The sequence below is a fragment of the Peromyscus californicus genome, unplaced genomic scaffold, assembly GCF_007827085.1.
Source record: "Peromyscus californicus insignis strain IS unplaced genomic scaffold, ASM782708v3 Scaffold_4__1_contigs__length_199733344, whole genome shotgun sequence".
Taxonomy (NCBI): domain Eukaryota; kingdom Metazoa; phylum Chordata; class Mammalia; order Rodentia; family Cricetidae; genus Peromyscus; species Peromyscus californicus.
Genome location: NW_026294562.1, coordinates 161,787,651 through 161,810,313, shown reverse-complemented (window position 1 = coordinate 161,810,313; position 22,663 = coordinate 161,787,651). Strand labels below are relative to the sequence as shown.

The following is a 22,663-nucleotide window of genomic DNA, read 5'->3' as shown; positions in this document are numbered from 1 at the left end:
GGACTTTCCCTGCGACCACAAAGCCCCAGGTACTCTGGCCCTCAGCTCTCCACACTCACGGCCACCATCCTCCCACTCTGTGGAGATTGAAAGTCCCTCACACACAGGCACCAGCTCCACTGCAGGACCCCTGCACTGCCTCTATCCTTACGCCGCCGCCAATGCTCTTCCCCTAGCTACCCAGGGTGCTCCCTCACTGCCCTTGTCGACTGGCTGCTCCAGTGTCACACCAGCATAGCACCCGAGCCAGCAGGGCCGCCCGCCTCCATCCAAGCCTCTTCAGTTCTGCCTTGCACACACTTTACTCTGGCTCTTTACACCAGGACTGAATGACCGGAGTGGGCGCTTTGTTTCATTCAGTGCTATCTCCCCAGTTCCCAGAATAGCCCTTTCTCGGATGCTTGATAAATATCTGTGGGAATAAATCTAAGAATGTAGCCGGGCGGTGGTGGTGCACGCTTTTAATCCCAGCACTTGGGAGGCAGAGGCAGGTGGATATCTGTGAGTTTGAGGCCAGCCTGGTCTACAGAGCTAGATCCAGGAGAGGCTCCAAAACTACACAGAGAAATCCTGTCTCAAAAAACAAAACAAACAAACAAACAAAAATCTAAGAATGAAAAGGGGCAACATATAAAGCTTATCCTGATATCTGGCAAATCCTTCATTGTTAGTAGGGCATGATGGCATATATCTGTAATCCTAGCACTCAGGAGATGGGTGCAGGATCAGGAATTCAGATTCTGCCTGGCCCACATGAGACCCTCTCTGAAACAAGCAACAGGCTCACTTTTTAGGATATACCACAAATTACTAATTTGTGGTATATCCTACATCACTACATTTCCCAGGTCCCCTTTCCATTATATGTGCTCCTAAATTCCGAGCCAGTGTAAGCAGAATTTCTGCCTGAAACTTCCACCAAGGATAGCAGATGTCTGACCTCTTAGAAGAATACAGCCCTGGTCTGTGTATCACCAGGCTCCTTTCTGTATGAGAAAAATCAATTCCCATTGTACTCATTAGTCCACTGTTGTTTTGTGTTTATACCATTTTCTACACCTGCAGTTGAAATTAATCCTGACATGTGGCAGGTGTGTCAAATACACAGAAACCCACGAGGGTTCCAAAAGTGACACTCTAAAGCAGGATCACCCAGAGACTGTGGAGCTGGGGGAGGGGGCAAACAGGAGACAATGACCCAAGAACCATAAAACTTTCATTAGCTTCAACAGGGACTACCCCAGGACTGGCAGGCAGGGTGGATAAAGAAGACCACCAACTAACATGAAGGCTGGGTGCTATGGTGCACGCCTTTGTTACCAGCACTCAGGAGGCAGAGGAAGGCAGGTCTCTGGGAGTAAGTTCCAGGACAGCCAGAGCTACATAACAGAGAGACCCTGCCTCAAATAACAACAACCATGAAAAAGTGGCAAAAACTAAAAGCAGCGGAGAACAAGGAAATGAAAATCACTGCAAATTAGCTGCAGTGAGATTTCATTTCGTGTCCGTCCCGCTAGGAAAACTCAAAGCTTTAGCCAACCCAATGGGACAAGACACGGGCAAAAGGAACTTAAAACCCTCACACATCTTTGGGGAAAATGTGTAGAGGGCAAAGACGACTACATCTAACAAGCCCGGCGATGTTATTCTAGTAAACACGGCAAACTTCCTGTCCACAGACATCTAGAAATAAGTGTTAACAGTCACAGTGACACGTGGATGGCAAAAACAACCAACCATGAAAACCAGCAAAATGTCCATTGCTGTGGAAACGACTACAGCAAAAATAGTGGGGAGTGGGTGGAGATGGCTCGGCAGGCAAGGGCATCTGACTGACACTGAGTCCCAACCTGAGTTCAAGCCCCAGAACATGGTGGAAGGAGAGAACTGACTCCCACAAGTGTCCTCTGACCTCCAGATATGCACCACAGTATGTATGTGCCCACACGTACATACAAAGACACGTAAATAAAACAAATATAATGAATAAAATAAAAAAGAAAACTAAACCAAAAATGCAGTCTAGCAGTTAAAAAAAAATGACCTACAGCTACATCAGTCTGGATCAATCTTAAAATTGTTTTAAGTGAAAAACACGATTTCAAAAAATACCTACATATGTCTTGTTTCATTTTGATTGTTGAGACAGGGTCTCAGGATGTTGCCTCAGGCTCCCAATTACTGAGATTACAGGCATGCACCACCATGCCCAGCTCAGGAGGTAACTGTTCCAAAGTATGAGAAATTCAAGATCATGACTGCCTCTAGCAGGGCAGGCAGTTGGTACATGGGAGTTGTGATCTGTTCTTGGGTCCATAGTAGACTAACGGCTGCCTGTTATTCATGACATACATTTTTGCTTATGTGTTTCCTATTTTTTTTTAAACTGGATACATGTAGGCCTGAGGATGTAAGTTAGTGGTAAAGTTCCTGCCTGGCATATGGAGGAAGGCCTTGGGTTCCGCAGCCAATTGCTTTGTTTTGTTTTGAGATAGGATTTCTCTGTGTAACAGCTTTGGCTGTCCTAGAACTCATTCTGTAGACCAGGCTGACCTCAAACTCACAGAGATACGCCTGCCTCTGCCTCCCGAGTGCTGGGATCAAAGGTGTGTATCACCATGCCCGTTAAACACCCAATTTTTAAACAATTTAAGCAATTTTTAAACATTTAGATCTAAGCACCAGCAAGTGACTGTCAGATGCACCAGAGAAGCAGGAGCGGGAGGGAGGGCTGGAACAGAGGGTGGTTTCTGGTTCTGTTTGTTCTGGTGTCACAAGTCCATTTCAGTAAGAAATGTTTCTAAAATAAATAAAGCAATATGGCACAGACTTCAGTTCCTGGTCTCCTGAGCCACACAAGAGACTGAGTCAACTCCACAATGCCATCCCTGGAGGACATACAGCAAGTTACTGAGCCAGTCCATCTGAAGATGGGCATGGTAACAGCGTCCACTCCAGGGGACTCCCATGAAGAAAGTAACTGTGGCTTCACTACACAGGTGAAGCCTTCTGTGAGACTGGCTACTTCATGATCATTTGTCTAACTTCAGTATCTAATGAGAGAAGACCTAAGCAATAGGCCAAGACCTGCAGATGACCCTGGCCAGTTCACTCCCAGACAGGTTCACTTCCCTGGTCCTTACAAGCATCCTAGGAAGTCTGGTGTTTGGCTGACCCTAAGAACTTATTGAGCATAAATGAATGTACGCTACCTCAGTTTATGTAACCACTTCTGTGACTGTCTGAACAAACCACTTGTATAGGACCTTACCCAACTTACTTCTTTCCTTATTGATCCTTTGCTCAGAAGAGCAATACACACTATAAAACTACATTTCCCAGACTTCCTTGCAGCAGAGGGTGCTCTTGTCACTAAGTTGTAACTGAAGAGACACAAGTAGAAGCCAGTTAAGAATTCCAGGAGAGGCCCTGCTTTTCCTGTAGCTGCTCTCCTTCCTTGGCTTTGTTCTTCCTACACAAAGGCTGTGGGGCTATAAGCACAGCAGGTGTCTTAGACTAAAGGCTCAGGATGGCAAAGCTGCGGGAACCCTGCTCCCTTCTAGTGAGGAGACAGGCCCTGTGGTGGTGGCCAGTGTTCACAGGTGAACCCAACGGCACTCTTCCTGGAATTCAGTTCGTGCATCACCCCTCCTTTCATGGGTCTGTGCAGATACAATGATTCACTTTCCCAACAGAGGGAAGGAGGAGAGATAAGAGCTGGGTCTTGCCCTAAGCCAGACCTAAGAAGCCAAAGAGGCAGATACAGTGCTGCACACCTGTAACCTGGGGTAGACACTGAGTTCGAAGTCAGCCAAAATCAGATAGCAAGACCCTGTCCCCAACAAATACATACAAGCAAAGGACAAAACAAGAGGCAGCTGTCATACAAGTCTGGCTGACTAGGAATGCTCCATGGAAGAAAAAGTCCTGAGATCACACAGAGAGATGACACAGTCATCCCAAGGGCCATCTGAAGAAAAACCATCTGGAATGTTCTAGCTCCATATACCCAATTTGCAGCCATAGCAAGACCCACTCTGAAGAGCCATCCTATCAAGCCGAGCCTCAGCCAGCCACAAATGCATGAGAAATAATACTCCGTTGACATTTTAAGACATTGACAGTTTGGGTGGTGTCTTCTTGGACAGTAATATCTCATCAGAACGTATCAAGTTTCATGATGACAAACACATTTCCAAACTGAACACTGAAGCATCTCAACAGAAATCTCTTCCATATTCTGATTTCCAACAAAGACTGTTAATAGGAAAGAACACAACCCTCCCCTTCTCTCTGACTGTGTCATAAGCACCCATTAGGCACAACTAATCGGTAAAAGGATGATGTATCTATTAATCATTTCTATAATTAAAAAGCATTTAGAGTAGGTGGTTCATCCCTGCACTGGGCCTGGTGAGAACCCTCAGAAAACCTATCTTCTATCTGGACAAGGGCATCATTATGCTACCACTGCTTCCTAGTCATTCTCAAAGGCCCACAGAGCTGAAGTTAAAGTAGCTAAGCAGGTCTGACACGTGTGAGCTAAGTAAAGAAGGCCATCAATTACAAAAATAATTTGGAGAAAAAATTAGAAACAAAAAGAAAGCACATCAGTAACATCTAGCCAAATAAATGACAGTACACCCACCACTATGTGTCATGAAACATTAAAAGAGTGCATTTGGAGTGGGCACATGGCTCAGTGGTGGAATTCTTACCTAGAATCCCCCAGTGAGGGGCTGGGGTGTGGCTCAGTGGTAGAACTCCAGCCTAGAATCCCCCAGTGAGGGGCTGGGGTGTGGCTCAGTGGTAGAGCCCCTGCCTAGAATCCCCCAGTGAGGGGCTGGGGTGTGGCTCAGTGGTAGAGCCCCTGTCTAGAATCCCCCAGTGAGGGGCTGGGGGTGTGGCTCAGTGGTAGAGCCCCTGCCTAGAATCCCCCAGTGAGGGGCTGGGGTGTGGCTCAGTGGAAGAGCCCCTGCCTAGAATCCCCCAGTGAGGGGCTGGGGGTGTGGCTCAGTGGTAGAGCCCCTGCCTGGAATCCCCCAGAGAAGGGTTGGGGTGTGGTTCAGTGGTAGAGCCCCTGCCTGGAATCCCCCAGAGAAGGGTTGGGGTGTGGCTCAGTGGTAGAGCCCCTGCCTGGAATCCCCCAGAGAAGGGTTGGGGTGTGGCTCAGTGGTAGAGCCCCTGCCTAGAATCTCCCAGTGAGGGGCTGGGGTGTGGCTCAGTGGTAGAGCCCCTGCCTAGAATCCCCCAGTGAGGGGCTGGGGTGTGGCTCAGTGGTAGAGCCCCTGCCTAGAATCTCCCAGTGAGGGGCTGGGGTGTGGCTCAGTGGTAGAGCCCCTGCCTAGAATCCCCCAGTGAGGGGCTGGGGTGTGGCTCAGTGGTAGTGGACATGCTAGGATGAAAATAATTTTTTTTAGTTTTTATTTAATGTGTGTATAAGTGTTTTACCTGCATATATATGTGTGTGCCATATGTGTGCTTGGTGCCCACAGAGGTTAAAAGGGCATCAGATCCCCTGGAGTTAAGGATGGTTGTGAGCCACAATGGCTGCTGGGAACCAAACCCAGGTCCTCTGCAAGAGCAGCCAGTGCTCTTAACCACTGAGCCATCTCTCCAGCCCCATTTTTTTTTTTTTTTAAAGAAAAGCAAATTGGAGGAATACTGGAGGACTCAGAAATATTTCCATATAGTATTGCTGTGTGTGAAAGCAAAATGCAGGAAAATAAGGGCTGTATTATCCGTAAGAGAATAATACTGTTCCCTATAGCACTATAGGACCATGGGGAACACATCTACAGTTTTGGGAAGTGCCTTTAGTACTAGCTCTCAGCAGCAGTGAGGATGTGGGAAGAACTGACACGGGAGGATGCTGACTGGCAGAGCAGGTAAGGAGGAAGGGGAGAAAGAAGAGCCTACCAAAAACAAAAAAGAGCCAGACTGAAAATACTCAGAAAGAACTCAAGTCAGCTCATACATATTTACCATGCCCAGTACCTTCACAAGTCTTCTGGCACATTAGATGTCACCTGAACTCTCTTTAACGTCTCACTTACACAGATGCTATCAATTAGCACCATCTCCCAGAAAAGGCAACTAAGGCCCAGCGTTCCAGCAGTGCTGGGACTCAAGCATTACAAGAAATGGCTTTTCCTCAACTTATCCCCAGATGATGCTCCCTGGAGCTCAAGGGACAGCGAGCTGTTGCCACAGCAGCCCTCCACACTGCCACAGGCTCTGGAGGGTAAGGGCACATGACTGTCATAGGGAAACACTGGGTCTACGAGGTGCCTCAAAGCCTCAGGCTGCTGGGAGGAACCAGAGAGAGCCACTGACCCTGCTCCCTGGAGAGCCCTGGGGAAGCCTGCCTGAGATATTTTTATAGCATCGATTGCTGCTACCCAGAGTCAAAAACAGAGAATGTGTCAGTTATGACACAGTCAGACTCCCCGAACTCACCGTTTAATTAAAACCTGCTCAGCACAAAGCAAGAGTTAGTGCCTATTAAAGCAGAGAGATGATAAACCGTGCCTGGCCGGTTCACTCTTGTTTCCCCTGCATTCCTACCACAGAAACCTGGAGATATGGTGCTTTTCCGCATACACAGCAGATACGTACTGAAATCACCCCAGTGTTCTCTAACTTACTAGTGCCACACCTCCCCTGTCGGCCATGTGCCCAAAATGCCCAGATGAGCCACTGCTAGGTTCCAAGGCTGCAATCCTGGGGGTCTGGAGGTCAGGAGGCCAGCAGCTTGAGGCTACAGACAGGCCCCAAGAATGGCTGCATGACCACAGGTGCCTAGGCCACTCCAGCCCCTGCCATGGCTTCTTGGAAATGCTGGTACTCTAGCAAACCCCGAGTGAGTGCAGCTAGCCTCCCAATGGGGCAGCTAGCAGCATAAATTCATTCATAACATAACGTAAGCTGCACCTGTCACATGCCAGGCACTGTTCTACAAGGAACGAGGGCCTGTGCTCCCTCCCATGGAGTCAACAGTCGGGAAGCAGGTGGAAGAAAAATCCAGTGGAGGAGGCGGCTCTAGGGTGACTGAGAGGTGTCGTTTAATAAAGAGGAAGGCACCCAGGGAAGGGAACATCTGAGCAGAATCTGGAGGAGGGAGGTGGCTTTGGTGGTAGGTCCTGAGAACGGCTGTGTGACTACGGGGAGGCGGGTGGACGTGCCACCCCACACATCCACAGGTTTCCAGGAGAGGACACAGCCAGGGAGACGCTAGAACAGGGAAGAGCAAGCCTGCCCTCCCCACGAGCTGGAGTATGCCAGGTGACACGGGCACAGGGCTCGGAGGAGCTGGGACACTTGGCAATGACAATTCAAAGTGCTGCTACTTCCTATCTCCTGGAAGGAGGAAACTGAGGCCCAAGGAGGGAATAGGAGTCACAGGAAAGTACAAAGCATGCATATGTCAGGCTGGGGCGCCCACAGCCCCTGGTAACAAAATCTGCACACTGCAGGGACGCAGCTACAGTCACCTACTCTTCCCGGGAGTCGTGGCCTCCATTTTCCTCTCATTTCCTCAACACTTGGCCTACTCTTTCTTCAGTGTTAGGACAGAAAGGCAAACATTTCATGGGAGAGGAGGGGGAGGAGAAAGGAAAACAAAAAAGCCAGCGTCTAGTTCCCACAAGGAAGAAACACATTATTAACTTTCTCTAGAAGGTACTGCCCAAGTTAGGAGACACTGCTCACCTACCAGGCGTCCCGGAACACAGCCCTGATCACAATGCCGGCAGGTGGCTACTAGGTTGGCCCCAGGTGTGGCTCCTGTCCCTGGTTTTCCCTAGACAAGGGCCACCTGCCCCAGCTCCCTAGGCCGACCTGGGGTGGTGCCTCCTCTGGCGCTGTAGGTGTCTGGAATGCGGAAATGGGAACCAGCCATGCCAGCTTCTAACAGCGACTTAAACTTATTCAGCGGCCTCGAGGCCACGCCAGCTACGCCAGCTACCGGAGTTCCCCCAGAGATGGCTGTTCTCTGCACACAGGCACATTCCCAAAGAGGCTGTTTTGCCAATATTCCCTTTGGGGAAGGGAAATAAAAGGATCCTTTACTCATCAGACACGTGGTCCTGGGTCTGAATGAGTTTGGGAGAAAGCTCAAAGGTAACAAAGCTTGCCTGTTACCTCCCATTCAGGAACAGGCCACCTGTTCAGTGCCGAGCCAGGGCTGGATCAGTGCCATACCATCCCCTGCCCTGCGCCCAGCAGCTTCATTCACAGCCTTCCCGTCCACAGGTGGGCCCTCACCTCTGCAGACTGTGCTAGCTGCAGAGTCCGGAAGCTTAATGATTAAACCTTGTGGAGAGACTCTTCCAGGCAGCTTTGGAAGCACAACTCCGGCAGAGTGTGCTCTAAATACTGCAAACTCTCCAGAGCCTCACAGGTAGCCTCTACGTCAGGACTACCATCAGGCCTGTTTTACAGACAGTGTTGAACAGAAGTCACAGGATGGAGGTCACACAGCAAGGGCTGACTACCCAAGCAGTGCAGTTCAGAGGTTCCAGCTTTTGACCACTGTGCTAATCTGCCCTTGTAAAGTCGTGGCCACCTTGGGATAGGGGCAGCAGTCAGTGAGAGCACAGCGCTGGCCCATCAAAATGCTCAATAACAAACGGGGCACAATAGTTTATGACTATAATCTCACCATTGGAAGAGGGAGGCAGGAGTTCAAGATCAGCCTGAGCTACATGAAACTGTCTCAAAAAACAAAACCACCAGCCGGGCGGTGGTGGCGCACGCCTTTAATCCCAGCACTCGGGAGGCAGAGCCAGGCGGATCTCTGTGAGTTCAAGGCCAGCCTGGACTACCAAGTGAGTTCCAGGAAAGGCGCAAAGCTACACAGAGAAACCCTGTCTCGAAAAACCAAAAAAAACAAAAAACAAAAAACAAAACAAAACCACCAAAACAGTTCAATAACTCACCTGTGTTATCACAAGCTGCTCACACCTGAGCCTTCAAAATGGAAAACTGGCTCACACTGATGGAGCATAACCTCTCACCATCTGGTAAACATATATAGACTATTGCCAGGTGTGATGGCACCTGCCTGTAATCCCAGCATTTGTGGGGCTGAGGCAAAAGGAACTGCTGCAAGTTCAAGCCCAGACTGGCCTAATAGCATTAGACCCTGTCTCAGAAAACCAAAATTCAAACTCTTACCATTTTCTTCATCAAACAAACACATTAGAATGTGCATTCTAAACCAGACACTGTGGTAAACAAGAACCACGCTGCTCTTATCTGCCAGGGGCTTTCAGTTGCCTGAGAATAAACTGGCAAAAAAAAAAAAAAAAAAAAAAAAAAAAAAAAAAAAAAAAAAACCCTCTAACAATCAGATTCACGTGCACTGGGCACTGACTGTGAGGCATGCTGAGCAGTTTACATGATTTCACAAACCTCAACTAAGGAGGATGGATTGTTCCCAGCTCCACCTTGCAGACATGGAAACTGACACTGTGGGGCCACGTGGCTTGCCCAAGATCAATAGGGGGCCAAGTAGGACCCAGGAATTGCTCACAGGCTCTGTCACATTCCTCAGCCCTGCTGCAGCCTCTCAGGGCAACCACTGTCCACTGCCCACAGGTAGGTAGTCATAGGACAATTCCATCTATAAAAGGAGTATCACTTTCAGAGATGGCTGGGGATGGGGACACCTCAGAGCTCACAATCTTGATCTGGCCACTGGCAATCTGCACTTGACCTGCATCGTCTCCTCTTGTTCACTCACCAGCCCTCCAGAGTCCTCAGGGATGAGCCTCTGTGAGAAGCATCTTGTTCAGGAGTGGGAGGGAACAGAGGGAGCCCCAGGTGGTTCTAAGCAGACTGAGCTCTCAAAAAACATGCACATTCGCCTCCAGTGTTGCTGCCCAACTTGAGTGTCCCTAAATTTTCAGACAAAATGTTTGGTAGCCAACACAACAATTAAGGACTCCTAGGGCACGGGACTGACTATGTAGAGGTTTTCAAGGGTGGACGTGATTAAAGAGCCCACAGCTAAGTCACTGAGGTAACTGCAACAAGAACAGGAAAATGCATGATGTTGGGGTGCAATCTTCCACGTTCCTACACTCTTGTCTGTTCCTGAGCAGTCCTCTGACTGTATTCCCACAGCCACGCCCCCAGCCAAAGGAGCAAATCCTGATTGGCCCTGGCCTCTGATTTGTCCAGACAGGGTTCTGTGTCAGGTTATCTGTCACAATGCTACCCCAAGAGGAATCAGGAGGCGGGACATGAGTGAAAGGTTCTTCACTCTTAAAGAGACATACAGTGAGAGGTGTCCTTAATTGCTGCTGGATAGGGCCCTTATAGGGTGTGCCAACTGGAGCATAGACAGCTATCTTGTGGCCACACAGGGAGCCTGAGGTCATGAGTGGTACACAGTCGGAGGCAGAGTGACACAAAGGAGTGGGACTGGGTCCTCACACTCTGAAGAGCTACTGTCAGCCCTCGTATGGAGGCCTATGGGCTTCCTTGTTATATAAATCCTATTTCCAGCCAATTTCACTGGGGCTTCCTACGAAGCAGATCAGTGAGTCTCAAAACGTGGTTCCTGGACACAGAGCCCGGTAGCTCCTGGGGAACTGTTAGAAGTGCAAATGCTCACACTGGCCCTGGAGCACAGAGCTTTGGACAAGGCCAGCTGTCTAACTGTCTGAGATCCTGCAGTGAGAACCCTGCAGGGGCACACAAGGCTGAGAAGTTAGTGACCAACATCTTCTAGCAAGTTATTTACATTCTATAAACAGGGTATAACTGGGTTTTGCTGAAGGGGCTGATGGGAGGCTTGGCTGAAATAAGTCCCTGCATGTGAAGTGCCTACACGTGAAGTGTCCGGTATACGTCAGACACTCAAATCTGCTATTTGCTACTGCTGCCATTACCATCATTACTGTCAGCAGACAAACCACACCAACCGAGGTCACTTCCTGCCCAACTCTCCCAAAGCTGGGCCTACCTCTTTTACACCTGTCTTAGCCCCCAGAACCAGTCCTGTGTTTGGGGGCTCCACAAGGAGAATTATCTTTCTGGCTGGTATAAGGGTGTGGTAAACAAGAGAGACCCAAGGCTTTTCTTCTGCCTCCTCACCATGGATGCCAGGCCTCTTCCCGCGGCCTCGGCCACTGCAGCCCCAGCACATACATACCATGGGCACTCTAAGCTCAGGCACTAAGACACAGAAGGCTGGACACTGCCCTGCCAGGTCCGGTAGGAAAGGATTCTTGTCAGGCTGCACCCAGGGCCTAGCTTTGGAGCCACAGCTGGCCAGGGGTTCTTACTGCAGGGTGTTACAGCGCTGTGGGGCCACTCAGTGACAGGGAAGAAGGAGACAGACACAGCAGATCTGTCACCAACCCTTAGAGTGAGAAGGAGTGACCAAAGGCCCCTTGCTTCAGAAAGGAAGCTATTAGACCAAACTTTGTAAAACTCAATGTTAAACCATTCTTGATCTGCAAATAGGCTTCCTTTCTTTTTCTTTCTTTCTTTCCTTCTTTCTTTTCTTTCTTTCTTTCTTTTTCTTTCTTTCTTTCTCTCTCTCTCTTTCTCTCTCTTTCTTTCTTCCTTCCCTCCCTCCCTCCCTTTTCTTTCTTTTTCTTTCTTTCTTTCTTTCTTTCTTTCTTTCTTTCTTTCTTTCTTTCTTCCTTCCTTCCTTCCTTCCTTCTATGGGCCAATGGTGTCTCTGAAAAAGGGACCTGGATGTCTGAGATTTTTCTGTTGGTTCCATGCAATTGTGGCTACTACTTAAATTTTACTACACTTTAACAATCAAGCCTGCGATGTCCTCGGTGTTGTTGAACACTCGCATTGCTTTTGTTATTTTAGAAGAAAAGGAAGAACAGGTTCTAGACTACAGGACAGACAAACGGCACACCTGCCACTCCGCCTTCGTCTCCCTCACCTCCCTACATCGCTCTGCCCCACTCATGCCCATGTCCGAGGAGTTCCCCAATCTTACCTCCCCTCAGGACCTTTGCACCTCCCCAGTACACACTCCCTCATCTCCTCCAGGGCTGGCCTCTGATGATTCTGCCTGAAACTTCAACACCGTCTGCCCTAATACGTCTCAGTCCCTCCCTGCTTGATTTCCTCACTGTAGTACACTACTAACACAGTACACAGCTTATTTATTTACCTTGTTTTCTTTGTTTACAATATGCTTCCACGCACGTGGGAGTCAAGAGGCCAACTTGCAAGAGTTCTCTTCTTCCACTCCCCAGGTGCTGGGGATCAAAACCAGGCTTGGCCCCAAATGCCTTTACCCTCTGCGCCATCTCACTGGCACTTCTGTGCCAGTGTCTTTGTGTTTCTCTGAGAGAGGTCGGTCTCATGTAGTCCAGGCTGGCCTCAAACTCATTACACAGCTGAAGCTGGCCTTGAATTCCTGGGCATCCTGCCTCTATTTGCCAAAGTTACAGGGGTGTGCACTAGCCTAGCTTCACTTCCCTTGTTTTCCGAAGCTCCCACTTGAGTGAGCCCCAGAAGGGGGAGAAAGGTGAGGGATGGAGCCCGCATCGCTAGATATCCTTTATATCTAGCACAGTTCTCATGAGAACATGATCACCAAGTAAGCTTAAACGCCAACGCTAGGATAGGGGGTAGTGGCGCACACCTTTGATCCCAGGGGTAGATGGAGCTCTGAGTTTGAGGCCAGACGGCCAGGGCAAGTTCCAGGACAGCCAGGGCTACCCAGAGAAACCCTGTCTCTGGGGGCTGGGGAGGGGACACGACACAAAAACAAAAAAACCAAACCACGAAGATGGGGGTCCCGGCTGCCTTTAATCCAGCACTCAGAAGGCAGAGGCAGGCAGATCTCTATGAGCCTGGTATACATATTGAATTCCACAACAGCCAGAGCTATGGAGAGAAACCCTTTCTCAAAAACCCAAAACAAAAACAAACAACAAACAAAAAAAACAAATCTGGGGGCTGGGGAGATGATTGAGTGAAGGAAGGCACTTGCTACCTGAGTTCGATTCCTAGGTTACTCGCAGTAAAAGGGAAGAACTGGCTCCCTATAGAACTGACCTCCACATGTGCACCACTGCACGTGGACCTCCCCCATACAAACGTAAAAGGTTTGTAGACACAGCACTTGGAAATGGAGGCAGGAGGATTAGAAGGCATTTGAGGTCAGCCTTGACTACAGTGAGTTCAAGGTCAGCCTAGGCTACAGGAAACCCAGTACTTGACCAGAAATAGGGCTTCGGAGATAGCTGAGTAGATAAAGCACTTGCTGTGCCGCACAAGGACTTCAGTTCCAGCCCCAGAACCCACTTTAAAAAATGAACTTCTGTAATCCTAGGAGAGGAGACACACTGATCCCTGGAGCTGATGGCCATCCAACCTAGCTTACTTGTGAATTCCTGGCCAGTGAGACCCTGCAGGGGTTGGGGAGTGGGCTGCACCCGAGGAATGAGCGCCACATGTCTCCACATGCAAGTGTGAGTGCGCATACACACACCTGCACACAGAAACACACACAAGAATATTAAATACCAAATGCATGGTCCCAGCATTTGGGTTTTGCCAGCCCTCAGATCCAACATGCGTAGGTCCACACTGAGAAACACACACATCTACACACGTGCCCCAAGCTGGCCACCCCTGGAGACAGAGCTCCCAACAAGTGCCTTTGGACGAAACCCAAGGACGAAAATAAGAGGGAGCTGGGGACAGTCGGCACCTAAGGGGCTGCAGGGCTTTCCTTGCTTCCCTCCCCACAAAGCGGGGCCGGTCTGGAACGAGGTTAGAGAAGAGAACCCTCAGCTAGAACAAAGGGTGAGAGCTCTCACGCAGGGTCACACCAACTCTCCTGTCAACATCTACCACCTCCCTAAGACCTGCAGGAGACAAAGGGGCCAGCAGAAGCTCCTCTGCGGTTTGTGCTTCTGTGCCTGATGCTTTTGTGAAGGGATTTCATCGCAGGCTGGGACGTTACACCACCAAAGAGCAAATGCTGCAGGAGATTCCACATGGTGTGCCTGGGGAACACAAGTTAGCTGGGAAGGAATCCTCACTGCTAGCCTGATAGCAGGTCCCCAAGCAATGTCACAAGCTGCTCCTCTCCTTCTTTGGTCAAAAACCAGAACTAAAAGGAACATTTCCGTGGCCTCTCACTGTGGTGCTGCCTGTAAACCAAAGGCTGGCTTCTGGGTCCCTGTGGCGCCTTCAAGCCCTGCAGAGTCAAGGCTGGGTATCAGAGGAGCTGTCCTGGATGTCTTGAGAGAGGATCAGGGGAGGCTCTGAGGCCTCCTGTTGAAACAGGTCTTGGGGGAAAATGTGGGCGGAGCCTCAGTCAGGTGCTGGAAGGAAATGGATCAGGAAAGGGCCTCAGGAGGACCCCGCCACCATAGGCTCAACAGAAGCATGTGGCTGTGGGAGCCTGGCCAGGGTGCTTGATGCTGCCTGCTTTACCCAAGCCCCAGAGCCCCCAGCCAAGTACTGACTTTTGCATAATGAAGAACAAGGGGTGGGGGAGCAAATAATTTTATTATATAAGTGGACTGAGCAGAGGCAGGGAATTCCCCACACATACACTTGAGCCTGAAATGCTAAGTGAAAGCTCTTGTGTTTGATTCTAACTTTTCTTGACGAGACACTTCAAACACATAAAGGTAAAGGGAGGCTATAATAAGCCCTCGCCACCCAGCTGCAACCGTTCCCAACTCATGGCCAATCTCGTTTCATCTCTTACTCACCCCCACGCGCCTGTCCGCCTCCACTTTCCGCCCCCATCCAAGCACTGTGAGGCACATGCTGGGCATCCCAACAGTCCATTCACAGGAATTTCAGAAGGCACATCCTAAGATAAGGACTCAGCCATGAGATCATGATCACATCTGAAAACTGACAACTTCTCCTGAGTATTAGCAAATATTCAGATTGCTCTTGTTATTTTAAAGGGAATGGAAGGACAGGTCCTAGGATTAGAGTGATCCCAGGCCCAGCCAGAGCGGCAGTCAACCTCATGGCCCAAAAGAATGTGGGAGCCGCTGCAGAGGCTCCCCAGGAGACACGTGGGGTGAAGAGGCTGGGAATGTAAACCCCACCTATCCATCTGTCAGTTCATGGACAGACCACGGGTGACACAGGCTCTGAAGAGTCACTAACTTGGTGACTCAAGGGTCGCTGGACCTCAGTTTCCCCATATAAGAAATGGGAAGCAGCAACAGCACTATCCCGTGGAGTAGATCAAAGAATCAAAGGAGATCTTACCCTCCAAGTCCTCAGAACAGTGCCTCCTCATAGGGTCAGTTTGGTCGACAGGGTCTTACTGCGTACGTTTTACACACCAGGCATTGCCAGTAGGAGCAGGTGAGTGCAAATCATCACCTCGGCAACATAACAAACTTGACATCCACCTGCTCTGCTTGGCTAAGAGGTGCAGATCCATCCTGCCCCTTCTTAGGTCTCAGGTAGTCCACATATCTAGAAATGAGCTCAGGCTGGGCTATAGAAGGATTTCTGGTGCTTAGACAAAAGCCAGCATTCCTCAGGAACTTGTGAAACCAGTTCCCATCGGCCAATAGAACTCAATTCCCTTACCTCTGGCAGAAGGGACATATGGCTACCTGTGACACCTATCAGCATATCAGAGCCCATGCTTGCCTGTAGGCTCCCTCCGTATCCCATCCATTTCAAATCCATGCTAGTATCCTGGCCCTTTCCCTCCACAGCTACTAGTTCTCCTTATAATTCCTATGATTTATCCACCCCACACCCTCTCACTCTCGGTCCTGCTGCCCCCCACCCCCATTCTATCTCTTGCTATCTTGTGAGCTCCACTATTCTCCCCGCTCTCCCTCTTTCCTAGCCCTGGCCATGTTCAGTCTGCTTTCTTTGTTCTCTGCTCAGGACTCTTCCCAAAAGCTGTGCCTGATACCCAACCTAGAGCATCTTTGAGAGGAGACATGATGCCACAGCATCCCATGCTGATCCACTGCTGTGTAAATGAGGTACTAAATATAGTTGGCAGTGCTCCATCTGTCAAACAACCTGGAAAAGAAATGCTGTGTCCACTTCCTCCACTGACCTTTCCCTCATAAAAAAGGCCTGCAATGAAGAATATCAGTCTACAGTGATCTCTTTCTCTCTCTCTCTCTCTCTCTCTCTCTCTCTCTCTCTCTCTCTCTCTCTCTCTCTCTCTTTTTCTGGTTTTCGAGACAGGATTTCTCTGGGTAGCCCCGGCTGTCCTGGAACTCAGGCTGTAATCCAGGCTGGCCTCGAACTCACAGAGACCCACCTGCCTCTGCCTCCTGAATGCTGGGATCAAAGGCGTCCGCCGCCGCCGCCTAGCTCCAGTGATCTCATTTGTAAAATGAGTTCAATAAAGTTAATGACGTCATGGACTACTGGAGGGATCAACTGAGGACGTGTGTGAGGTGCTTAACCAAGCACCTGGCAGCCAGTCCATGCTATGTAAATGTTGGCCACTATCATTATTACTTTACAAACTTGGAAGTAGTGTGAGCCTGGAGAACAGAAAGCCACCCTTCTCCAGCGACACCTATATTGCTTCTGTGGCAAGCTCATTTCCACCTCATGACTCTGCACTTGCTGTCCCCTCTGCCTGGAACGGCCCCTAACGCCCCCACTGCCTGGCAGAGCTGGCGCATCATGCTCATTCAAACCTTAGCTCACATGACTTTCCCTCCTCAACCTGGGAGGCCTTCCCTGATCATCCGGGCTATAGTAATCACCCCTCCCTACCCCCATCTCTCCCCACCAGCCACTCCTGCTTTTACCCTATTATTTTCCCCGACATACTTAAAAACCATCTGAAAGTAGCAAGAACAGGTTTATTTTTTAAATTCTAATCAGGGAAAAAAAAAAATCCTGAAACTCTCTGGTTTACTGTGTCTCCTCAGGTAGTCTGCAAACCCCGTGAGAGCAAGGATCTTATCTGAGTCAGGTGTGCTGACTCAGGTCTGCAATCTCAGTACTTGGGAGGTGGAAGAGGAAGATTGAGAGTTCAAGGCCAGCCTGGGCTACACTGCAAGACTTGGTTTCAAAACACAAACAGAAAATCAGAGAATAGAACAGATCTTGTCTGTCTGATTTATTGTCTAATCTTCCATGCCTAGAAGAAATCCTGGCACATGGAAGACGCCCAGTAAACTGGTTAACTTAATAAAGTAAGAACAGTGACTCCTGGCCCAGGGCTAACAGCAGCCCAGCAGGCCAGTATCTTGTAGACATTTCATTCAATCTCACAAACAATGAGGTAGAGGATCTATTGGAAACAGTTCGTCTATGAAGGGAAAAGCTCCATGAACACCTTTTATATTAGTAGCTACTAATATGGGATTTGAATCCAAAGCTGTCGCCTATACCACTTTCCAAGTTTTTCCCATCTCTTGCTAATATGAGGAAGGGCATTCCCGATTGGTGCTCCACTATGAGTCCCCACCCCAGCACCAGCAGTGGTGTGACCACAGCATTGGCTCCAATCTTCCTTTCCTGAGCATATCTTCTCTTCATTCCAAGCAGCTAAGCCTCTCATCCTAGAGTCCAACATCTCCGAGCTAGTCCCTGCTTTGTAACTTGTCCAAATTTTTTCCTAGCATTTCCAATGACTTGGGTAGCTCCTCCTATGAGCCCTGCAACAAAGACTTTGGAGCAGCTTTGGATTTGAAACAATGTAAAGCAGCAACAATGGACCCTGTCCTAAAAGTCTAACACAGATTCTCTCTCCACAACTGCCTCATAAGGAAGGTACTGGTATCATCCTGAAGCTCGGATCCGGAAACTGATGCCCAGGAGAACAAATGCCTTACCCAAGGGATTCCAGCTAATACAGAACAGAATCAGAACTAGAATCCAGGCCATATGGCTCCAAACTTCGTGTTTTCAGACACTGCAGTATACTGCCTTGTAGCATGAATCTTAGAGAGTCTTATTAATAAAATCAAACCTGAGCCGGGCGGTGGTGGCGCACGCCTTTAATCCAGCACTCGGGAGGCAGAGCCAGGCGGATCTCTGTGAGTTCGAGGCCAGCCTGGACTACCAAGTGAGTCCCAGGAAAGGCGCAAAGTTACACAGAGAAACCCTGTCTCAAAAAACCAAAAAAAAAAAAAAAAAATCAAACCTGAGGCCAGTTATTGAGGTGAACACTGGAAGATCAGAGAGACAGAACAAGCCACAGCTAACCTCACCTGGCCAACTTCTCAGCTGGTCTTGTTTACTCAGACTGGAAGCCTCTGTGTCCTCATATTAGAATGGGTCTCAGCTAAACTGCTGCTAGAAGCCTGAAAGCTTAACCAGCCAAATGCTTAACCAGTCAAATGCTTCTTGTTTCTGGTCTTCATGCCTTATATATCTCTCCTTTCTACCATCACTCCCTGGGATTAAAGGCTCGCTTTCTGGGATTAAAGGCGTGTGTCACCATGCCTGACCGTTTCCAATGTGGCCTTGAACTCACAGAGATCCAGCGGGATTTCTACCTCTGGAGTGCTAGGATTAAAGGTGTGAGTGCCACCATTTTCTAGCCTTTGTATCTAGTGGCTGTCTGTTCTCTGACCCCAGATAAATTTATTAGGGTACACAATATTTTGGGGAACACAATACCACCACACTGCCTGGGTCTAAGGTAGTGTGATTGCTAAGGTAAAAGAACTCTTGGCCATAATGGCAATGTCCAACAATATAACAGCAGAATTGTGCAGGGTCTCTCCATCTTCAAGAATGTGGGCACAGTCGTTAAATAAGTCAGATCTTTATGTAACAACTTGAAGGGATATGTCCAACCACCACTGAAAAAACCAAGTTACAAGTATATGTAGCTTAAGCCAGGCAGGATGGCACACACTGCAATCCCAGTACTTGGAAGGCAGAGGCAGGAGGAATCAGAAATTCAAGGCCAGCCCATTATATAGCAAATGTAAGCCAGCTAGGCTATATGAGACCCCGTCTCACACAAACGCAGTGTGGATTGGACATCAAATATATATAGCTTAATCTCCACTCTTCCTTTTTTTAGGAAGGGGTAGGGGAGGAGGAAGAAGAAAACAACTGATATAAGCAAATATGGATAGCTATAAGTACACACACACTTACAAATGCAAGGAAGCATACAACCAAATCACCACGGCCAAGGACATCTCCATTTTGTTCACTCTGGTAGCTCCAAAACCCGAGGCTAGATACTTATTACTCACAGTCTAAATGAGTGGTTTTTCCAGGGAAGTGGAACTGTGGAGTGGAAGGTGATACTCCTGTTTTCCTGCTATACCTCCACATTGCATGGCATGCTACAGTGAGCTTATTTGTCTCGAATCCTCTGGGTTTTGAGACAGGGGCGTCTCAGAGAGCCCAGGCTAGCCTTGATCCTCATGGCTGTCTCTGCTTCTCAGTGCTAGGATTACAGGTTGTGTCACCATGCTCAGTCTGCATAAATGCAACCCCCCCATGCTCTCAACACACACACTAAGACCATGACTAGAGCAATCCTAAAGAAAAAATGAATGTACAGATTGGTCCGATAGCTCCCCTCTCGTTCTAACAGCTGAAAACAAACACTTGTGAAGATGATGCTGCTTTCTTTCATTAAAATGTAAGGACATTTAAGTTAGGTTTGCAAGTTAAACACTGGCAAATATAGTTCACAGCTGGAAAAGGCACCAATCTCTGCCCATTCTACACTCCGCTTTTGATTTCCCACCTAACAACTGCAACATCTGAAGAACGGGCTCACAGTTAACTCTTCACCCACTCTACCCACAAGGGTTAAAAACCATCTGCTGTCGTCACTACGAGGGAGACAACCCCGGGGGCTTTTTAAGTCACTGCCCATCCTTCTGCAGATTAAAAACACAAAAAGCAAACAAGAAACCCTCAACTATAATGGCCATCACAAATTCGATGAGGAACAGTTTCCCATCCTCAAATGAAACCCCAAGGCCAGGTTTGTGCTACAGATTAAGCCTCAGAGACCCAGGACGCTCCCTCCCAACCTCTCCCCGGTGTGTGGTGTGTGTGCGCTGCCTTCCCACACCGGATATTCTCAGGCATTGACCGAGTGCAATCAACTCAGCTTGTCTTTCGCAGGTTAGAAACCACGGAAGTGAGTCGCCTGAAGCCCAGGCCTTCCTGACATGTCTGCAGCCACCGCAGTTGGTCCAAATCCACACGGTCTTCTCTGGAGCACACGACTGCGCATGCTACATATGTGTACCCAACAATGTTCATTCTCCATGCCTTAAAAGAAGCAACTGGACCTTGTCAGAAAAGCCGACCCCCTTGCCATGGTGATGCACACCTATAACCCTGTACTTGGAGACAGAAGGATGGGGAGTTCAGTTGTCCTTAGCAACACAGTGAATTTAAGGGCAGCCTGGGCTACCTGTGACACTGTCTCAAAACAAATAGAAAAGGCCACCTTCAGAGGGGATAGGGAAACCTCCAGCTTAGGCCTAGTGAAGTGATGTTTCTGTAACATGGCTGCTCCATCCTTCTCCTCAATCAACCGGATATGGGAGACCGGGGAAGACGAGCAACTTCTGAGTTACTGGCTTGAGCAACTGGGTCAATGTTGGCCAGTTTGCCATGATCAAGGAGGAGAAAGAGTTCAGATTGGACATGCCCAAGAGCATCCATCATGGGACATCAAGGAAACGCCAGTAAGTGCTTAATATGCAGAAAGCCCTGGATTCCATCCTCAGTACCAAATAATAACAATAACAACAACAATAACAACAATAATACAGAACTGACGTGAACACACTGACTTGGAGGAGGAAGCGTTCAAGCAGAGCTGATGGCAAGTCAGCACTGTCTCTTCTCGGGTCCTTAAGCTGAAACACGTTCTACAATTTAACCTTTGCCAGGAAAACTTTCAGGACGGGGACACTAACCTTGCACTCTGCCCTATAGGTACAAACTGAACCAGGAAAGGCTTACTGCAGAAAAAGAGAGGTATGTTCATCAAGTGCTTGGGCTCTGTGCTAACCACAAAACAGCTCCTGGAATCAGAACAATCCTGGCATAGAAGTCCTATGACTACCATTTCACAGATGGGACACTGAGGCTGGGAGCGAAGGTGTGGGGGAGCTCAGGGCTGTCATGTCACAGCCCACGGTTAGGCAGTCTCTGGGCCAGATGGAGAACACTGAAGAGCAATCACAATGCAGAAGAACTGCCACTCAGTGAGGGAGGGCTCAGCCTAGTGTTCAGCAAATCCCCACAGCCTTACCAGGGCAATACTGCTATTGTCCCATTTTTATAAATGAGGGACCCAAGTCTGCAGAAGGGAAAGCCAATTGGACCAGTGTTGAACCTGGCCTGCTGGGGAGACCAATGCTACAGTCAGAATCCTACTCAGAGAGGGTCCCTAAGTTACCCAGAAATGCTGAATAAATGACAGCATTTACAGACTGCTATGTGCCAGCAGCTGCGCTAAGCACTTTACACAGGGTGTTCTCATACATCTTCAAAACAGCTCTGTGAGGCCGCTTCCACTGAACTCTCCATTTTATATTTAGGCATGGAGAGGGAAACTAAGGCACAGAGGGGTGAAGTTAGTTGCCCAAGGTCACACAGCTAGCTATGGCAAAACCTAAATTTGAACGCAAATCTTTCTGCTTCACAAGCAAAAGCTCTTATCAAAATAATCGCAGTTAACAGCAGCTACCCTGCATTGAGTGTTAACTGTGGACTCGGGTCTTTACATGCACATGGTCAACTAACTGGCATCCAACGCAATCTACAGTGTCTTCAGCTCATTTCTCCAGGAGCTAACAATAACGCAAACCCGTAATAAGTATCTTCAGTGTGAAATGCCATATTCACCAGATCTCAACATCTCAAAAGAATTACCAGCAAAAGACATTCTCGTTCCCGTTTTACCGAAGGCAAAAATGAGGTTCGGCGCGGTTTTCCCAGACCGCAGCTCCAGAGTGGCAGAGCTGGGACGTGCACCCACGGCTCCCGGACTCCCAGCTCTTCCCTACAGTGCCGGGTTGCACGTCTGGAAAGTTGAGCCATGCGGGCACGAGTCCCGCCGGGTACGGAGGGCGTGAGTCCCGGCGCTGCCGCCCCTCACAGCCGATGCCCACACCCGGCCATCCGCCTGGTCACCCGCCTGCGCTGACCCTCGGGGTCCGAGCAGCCACCAATTCCCCACCACCCTTGCGCGAGACTGCTCCTGCACCGGGATCCACATACCTAGCCGTCCGGGCTGTACGCCCCGCGGGCTCCTCGACCGCGGCGTCCGGCACCGCGCGCCTCGCTAGAGACGCCGCCAGCTCCAGTGGCCCGAGTGACTTCCAGGCTGCCCACTTCCAAGCCGCTTCGCGCGAGGCCTCGTGGGAACTGTAGTTTCTCCCTGAGAAGCAGCGCGCTGAAGCGAGCCTGGAGCGCGGGGGCTGCCGGGAGTCGTAGGCGAACCGCTGCACCGCCTTCTGGGACTCGTAGTCTACAAGACGCTTCGGTGCAGCTCCAGTCTCCGGAGGACTTCCGCAGCCCCGAGGGGCGTGAGGCAGGGAGGCGTGTCTTGTGCGGGCTCCAGCCCGCGAGCCTCGCTCTTCACCCTGCTCGACCGGTTTTTCCGTTTTCCCAGCCTCATCAGCCTTCTCCTTCTGCTCGGGGAACCTTTGCCGTCCCTCTCCTCCACAGGGCGGGAGTCTGTTACCCCCGGAGCCTGCGAGCCTGG

The 22,663-nt window shown here is 49.5% G+C and overlaps 1 protein-coding gene across 3 annotated transcripts in view; it reads right to left on the bottom strand.

Annotated features, from left to right (window-relative positions):
• The window catches only part of Sipa1l3 (signal induced proliferation associated 1 like 3), a 216,134-nt gene extending 193,835 nt beyond the window's left edge, over positions 1–22,299 (bottom strand). For 2 of the 3 annotated variants that reach the window (XM_052713632.1, XM_052713634.1), the window contains exon 1: positions 22,177–22,298. The gene's annotated coding sequence lies outside the window, so the exon portion shown is untranslated. Of the gene's footprint in view, positions 1–22,176 lie in introns of all 3 variants that reach the window. The other variant, XM_052713633.1, reaches the window with a different exon arrangement.
• Between the last annotated feature and the right edge of the window lie 364 nt (positions 22,300–22,663).